Raw genomic sequence first — 6,814 nt, forward strand, 5'->3', positions numbered from 1 at the left:
TACGGTGGAAACACTTCCACCTTTGTCCACAGGGGGCTCCAAAATCAGCACAATATGAAAGCTCCTTGTAGCAGCTTTAAATGAACAAATAGGCAGAACTAAGAGTTGTTATACCTGTTGCCATTTTTCTGTCATTATTTTTCATAGATGTTGCTATTTAGCCATTTAAAAAGACGACTTCTCTGTTCTTAATCTCCGCGGCAAACCTCTGATTCTTGAGTTGTTTCTCCAGCTGCAACCACCATCTGTGAGTGTTGATTTAGATGTGTGAAAACAGGCTGCATTTTGGGTTGACACCTGTAAACATGCAGCACTTTGTGCCACGCCCCATGTCAGTGATGTCACAGCAGGTGTTTCTCGTTACCCTCAAATCGACCCTTTTATAGCCGACATCATCAAAAAGCTGCGCTGCATTTCGGTAACAGAGATAGCGGTCTACCGCAGTCATTCAGACATGTTGTCAAGCTGTAAACATTGAATTAGATGGTTTTTCAGCACCAAAAACACCAAAATGCCTGTTTGTTGCGTATATGATACGTCAGAATCACTATCCCACTGGTGGACTGAAGTTGTGCAGAATTACGACAGGATCACGACTGTTTCAGAGCAATCAGTGGCGTCTATGGCTGCAAGCTATTAAACATTTTGACTTGACGGAGGATGTGATTAAACTTGCTCACGTTTGCAGCGCCCACTGACAAGATGCTATGGTCCATCATAACTGCAAAACTGTGCGCACTGCTTGCTCATTGTTTGCAAACTGTAAAAGTCTCTGTAGTCCGACTCATAAGAAGAAGGCCGTTGACTGTGACCGACTATTTCAGTCCTTTTCCACACTACTTTGCAGGGGCACCATGACGGCATCTTGCGTTTTGTGTTGCCTAAGATGATTGTGATTGGTTTAGAGAAATACAAACAAACCAGATTCCAGGGTGATGATGGGTTCAGTCAGTTCTTTCTCCAGCACTGGCCCGGTGCTAAAACAAAGCGCATCCAAGCCGTAGCCAGAAGTGCAAAAGTTTCAGCCCATGTTTCACAGTTTCCCTCTGTGATTTCATGTTGAATGAATGACAATCACAGCCTCTATCATCCCCTTGTTTCACAGGATGTTCTTTAACTCAACCCCTGATCAGGTCACAGATATCTGGCCCTGTGTTCATGAGGAAGACATACCGCTACTTTCTTCTGTTATGTCGTTCTCCTCTGAAATGGTGGATTGTACCTTTGCTTTACATTCAGTGGCCAAAAAACTCAGCTTCAATGGGTAAATATTACAGGTCATGCTCATTCTTGGTGTTATAGTGTAACAGTGTCCTGTAAGATCCTGTTAGATATCAGTTTCAGGTGTCCTTTTCATTGCAGGAAGTAGTGATAGTGTTTTCCTACACTTCCCAGAATGCCTTTTGAGAACCTTTAGATACAAGCCAGCTTGACACCAGCTGGAGTTGCATTGCATTCTGGTCTATTAAGGTTCCTTATGGTGGATCATTTGGTATCTGTTGCTCTTACATGACGCGATTTATTACATATAGTTGCTGTTAACAGGTTTCACAGGGAGAGGGAGGAAAAAAACAGTTTTATTCTAAACAGCTTATTGGAATTGAAGGCAAAGGAATGCAAAAAGGAGCCATGCTACTTCTCTTTCATTTTCTTTCAGTGAGTCCATGATTTGATTCAGCATCAGGTATCTTTATGATTAATGCACTTATGCTGATGGGTCTCAGAATTTTTTTTAAAAAATACAGAAAGAGTTTTGAAAATAAAGACAAATCCAATGTGGAGTTTGCTGCATTAGCGTAACAATTTTGTGAATTAGGCGTTACCGTACTGGAAGTTCATGAGTTGGGTCTGAGGTTTTACCCAACTTATGCCTCATTTTTGTTCCCCGCGGCGCCCTGCCTCAGAGTGTGTATATCTGCCGTGACTCGTCTCTCTACCTGTCAGTTTTATTTGTTGAAATGCCCAGGTGTATTTTGCTCATTCTATTTCTCAGAACCCTGAAGCTGGCTACTGGCTCAGCTTTTTCAGTAAAAAAGAAGAAAAATAAACATTGGTGTGTGGCATCATTCTTCTTTTTATTATCATTATTATTATTGGTGTGTGATTGTTGAAAAAATGAGTCTGAAAGTCTGAAAATGTTTCAAGTTTCATTGTTATAAGAAACTTCATTGCTTCATTGCAATAATGTCATTATCATTGGAAAAAAATGTTTTGGGTGAGTCCCACCTGAGCTTTAGAGAGGACTTTAGAGGGATGTTGAGGTCTTCTGTCCAAACCAAAAGCTAAAAAACCACAAGGAGTTTTTAGAATGACCCCCTATAAGAACAGCCATTCCTTAAGGAGGGCTTTCCACATGATTTTGGAGAGTGTCTGTGGGAATTTGTGCCCACTCAGCCAAAAGATCAGTCGTGAGGTCAGACACTGATGTTACACAAGAAGACCTGCCCTTCTAATTCCTCCCAAAGGTGTTGAGTGCGGTTGAGGTCAGGGCTCTGTGCAGGCCAATCGAGTTCCTCCACACCAAACTCATCTAACCAGGTCTCTAAGGACCTCGCTTTGTGCACAGGGTCACGGTCATGCAGGAACAGCAACAGCCTTCCTGAAGAGTTGTCACAAAGCTGAAAGCATCTAATTGGCTAAAATGTTTCTGTATCCTGCAGGATTAAGAGGAGACACCTCACTGGAACTGAGGGGCAAATCCCAACCCCTGATAAACACCCTGAGACCATTAACCCTCCTCTACCAAACTTAACAGGAGGCGCTGTGCATTACAGTAGGCAGCGTTCTCCTGGAATCCACCAAACCCAGATTCGTCACTCAGACTGCCAGAGAAAGGAGCGTGATTCATCACTCCTTAGAACACATTTCCACCGCTCCAGAGTCCAGTTGTGATGTGCTTTACACCACTGCAGCTGTTGCTTGGCGTTGCACATGGTGATGAGAGGCTTGCATGCAGCTGCTCAGCCATGGAAACCCATTTCATGAAGCTCCTGACGCAGTTTGTGTGCTGGTGTTGCCTCCAGAAGCAGGTTGGATATGAGCTCTTCATGGCTCGCTTCTAATGTCTGTCTATGGAGATTTCATGGCTATGTGTTGGATGTTATGCACCTGTTAGCAGTGGGTGTGGCGGAAACACCTGAACTCAAGAATTAGTAAGGTGTTCACTAACCTTTGGCCATATAGTGTTGCTTAAAATGGGAATATCCAAGTGCGAGTACCTTAAAATTGCACTTAAAGCTGGGGTAGGTGATTCTGGAGAAAGATAGTGATAAATTGTTGAGGCCCTATCTTAGGCGTGGTCAGACGCACAAACTTAGTCTAAAGTCTGTAGTGTAGTGTTTTCCTGCTATTTAAAAGGCAAATTTTTCAGATGGTAACCGATGGGTTGCATGTGGGTGAAAACAGGGTGAAGTGTCTCCTAATTAAAGCTGTATCATGCTGTTCGCATCCTACAGTGTGTGAGGGTCCGCTGGGATCAGTGTGACATAAATTTTGTCATCAGAGGGTGTAAGCGTGAGCTCTGTGCGGACATCGGCATACCTGGCAATTTGTGGTAACTGTATGGTCTCGTCCAGGGACCTCTCCATGCAACTACTGCAGATGGTGATCTACTGCACACGTGTGGAGCGCTTCCTCCAAGTGGACTCCAGAGAGAAGTATAACCAGAACTGGCAGGTGTCCGTGGGGCCTGCAGCTGCCCATGCAAGTGTCTGTTCAGGACTATGATAGAGACCTCAGGGAGACGCTGTGCGCATTTACACTTGAGGAGGAGCAGCTGTAAGTTCACTTATCGTTTAAAACTGTCAGGATCTGTGAGGATGTTCTGTGTTCTTCTGCACATCCAAGAGGTCTCCCACACAGTCCAGGAGTAAAGCAGCAATATAAATCCTGACTTCCATCAAATTATTTCCTCTGTTTAAAATACATTTTGAGTTTTGCTGCTTAAATATTAACAATATTTGCTGCAGTGACATTACTGTGCTCATGGAAATGTTTAAAAGGAGTGGAAGCAGCCTCTCTCATCATTAAATCATCTTTTCAATTATGTTAAGCAGTGCAAGCTTTCCAGGTGATTTCTTTATTGTGGGTTGTGTTGATGTATGAGTGTTTCCTTTCATGATTCACTTAATTGATTAGAGAGGCTGCTTTCAGTCGTGTTAAAAGTTTCCAAGCATACAGTACCAAGTTATGCTGCTGTGCCTCGTGTGTGAATTCTCACAGCGTCTCTCTTAACAGGGAGAAGCCAAGAAGGGGAGCAGAAGTTTAGTTTTCTCCCAGAAGCTGAAAACAGAATTGTAGCTGATTATTTTTCTGCAAATGGATACATTAATTTCAGCTCAGGTACAAAATACAAAATACAAAACAGGCAAAATCAAGTGAATACAACAATATTTAGGAGCCAACATGGAGTTGGTTGTATGAAATTACAGATGCAGCTATGGCAGTGAACACTGTGAATATTCAAGATTCAAGGAACAGAAGTCTAGTTTTCTTTCACACCACTACAACATTTTTAAACTTTTGTCCAGTTACTCCAAAAATATATGAGGCAAAGAATTGTAAATAATGTGAATATAAATATAATTTCTCTAAATATAACTACATTTAAGAAGCTAAAGAAGCAGATTATTTCAGCTCTAGTATTTCCAGGCATAAACAAGTGAATGCAACACTGTGTAGCAGCCAACATGGAGACAGATGTGTGACATTATGGATGCAGCTGGTAGTTAACACTGTAAAGATGCTTCACAGTTTCCGGTGGAGGTTTCACAGCATAGAAAGTGTTTCATTTTTTAACGCCAGCTATTCGCTTTGAAATGTTTAAAACTCTCCAGCTAATGCTTTGGCTCGCTCATGAAGCCTGTTAAGTGAAAAAAGTGAGATATCCCAGTTAAATTATGCAGCTCTTTCTCTCTGAGGCTCTCCACAGAGGTGCCTGGGGAGAAGGTGATAGACAGTATCTGCATCCTCCACCGCCAACTACAGCACACTTGAGGTGGAGAGGGAGACAGTGCTTTAGCTAAAAGCAGGACTCTCGTTTCCCAAGCACTTTAAAAGCCCCTCGCAGTGATGCAGGGAGAGGATGCACTGGGGAGAAACAGAGACGGCGGTATGTGAATAAGGTCAAGTGCACTCTTTGGGAAAAGCCTATATGAAAAGGGCCACATGCATTGTGGATGTGAAAGGAGTCACAGGGAGTGATCCAATGAGAAAGAGGGACAGCGCATCGTAGCCTACATGTTGGCTCAAAGTGCTGCGGGCCAGTTCAGCGGATGTCGAGACGGATGGGACTGACAGCCACGACTGGAACATTTCCTCTACAGGGTTGAAGGCCTGCAGTGGCAGAGCCGGGATAATGTCAGCCTCTCGAGCTGGGTTGTGGCCAAACACCAAAACCAAACAGACAAGTAGCAAGTTTTCAGTGTTCAGATCTGGTCTGAGGCCAAGTAACCAGTCTGAGTCTGTCTGATCTGTGTGACGAAGAACAACAAAACATGCTGTTTTTAGTTTATTCAAATTTTAATACCAGTTCTTTGGATTATGTTGTGACCAAAAATTAGTTTCATCATCCTTTTACGGGACATGTTGAAATATAAATTTTGTCTCTGCACAACCAATTAAGTGATCAGCTCATCAATCATCAGTAAAAAAAAAAGACGAATTAGGGTTTTTTAAAAGATGTGAATGCAGAATTATGCAGTGCAGTGGATCCCAAAGTGTATGCAACGTGGCAAGTGCAGGTGGGTCTCAGGGTTTTGTGCCAACTTTGCATCATTAATGCAAAATACAACTATATAATCAATCTATCAAAATCAAATTCTATACCCTAAAAAATTAATTTAAACAGGGATTCTGCAGGTTTCAACAAGTTAAATTTAAGACTGTTTTTTAAAACCATTATGAATGCAATTTAACACCTATTTCACACCCATGCTGGAGAAAAAGTACATGCACATTTTACATTGTAGGGTTTGTTTTTTCCCCCAAAACATATTTAAAAGCAAGACGGAAGTTAAATCCAACCTCCATTGTTTAGGTTGGTTATTGAAGCTAGTTTGCACGGCTTGTCTTGAGATTTTGGCATGCAGCTTGGGCACAAAAATTTGAAAGCAGCTGATCTGGTAGATCTACACTATGCAAGAATTGGTATTTTTGCAATTTGGCACAACTCCAGTTTCTTATTGAAATTCCCCATTTTCATCACTGTTGTAAATATTGACGGCTGTTCACATTAATTTGTTAAGATTCAGTTACTTACGTTAAAAAACTAGTAAGTCTGCAACTTTTATAACACAGCCAAACATCAAGTGAGTGCAACAACACAAGACATAACAAGCCAGTCCAACAGCAAGAAGCGTCTGTCTGTCAGCCTTTTATGTCACTAAGCTCTTGCTAACTACCTAAAGGTAATCTGACATTTACTATTGTCAGGCGTCCTCTTGCATTCTCTTCTTAGCGTCCTCCATCATTGTCCTCTCCGGTCTCTTTGCCTTCACCATGATGAGTCTGTTAAGCCTGTTTCTGAGTTTGTTGCCTGACTCGTCCCACTCCACCGCTCCCCGACTCCATTCCCTGCTGCCTTTGTATTTAGGATTTATTATGTGAGGCGTGCAAAGTGACAAACCAGGAGTGGTTGCTGATGATTTTGGAGGTCAGGACTGAGCAGCTAGACAGTTAATGTTAGCTTTGTGAAACATCAAAATGAGCCCAGCCAAGACAATGTTGAACGAAGAATGTGAGGCTCGAATGAAAACATGAATCCATGAACACATCTTGACTGTAAATACACAACTGACAGGCTCCTTGAATATGA

The sequence above is a fragment of the Lutjanus erythropterus genome, chromosome 3 (genome assembly GCF_056507025.1).
Source record: "Lutjanus erythropterus isolate fLutEry1 chromosome 3, fLutEry1.hap2, whole genome shotgun sequence".
In the NCBI taxonomy this organism is placed as follows: Eukaryota; Metazoa; Chordata; class Actinopteri; order Lutjaniformes; family Lutjanidae; genus Lutjanus; species Lutjanus erythropterus.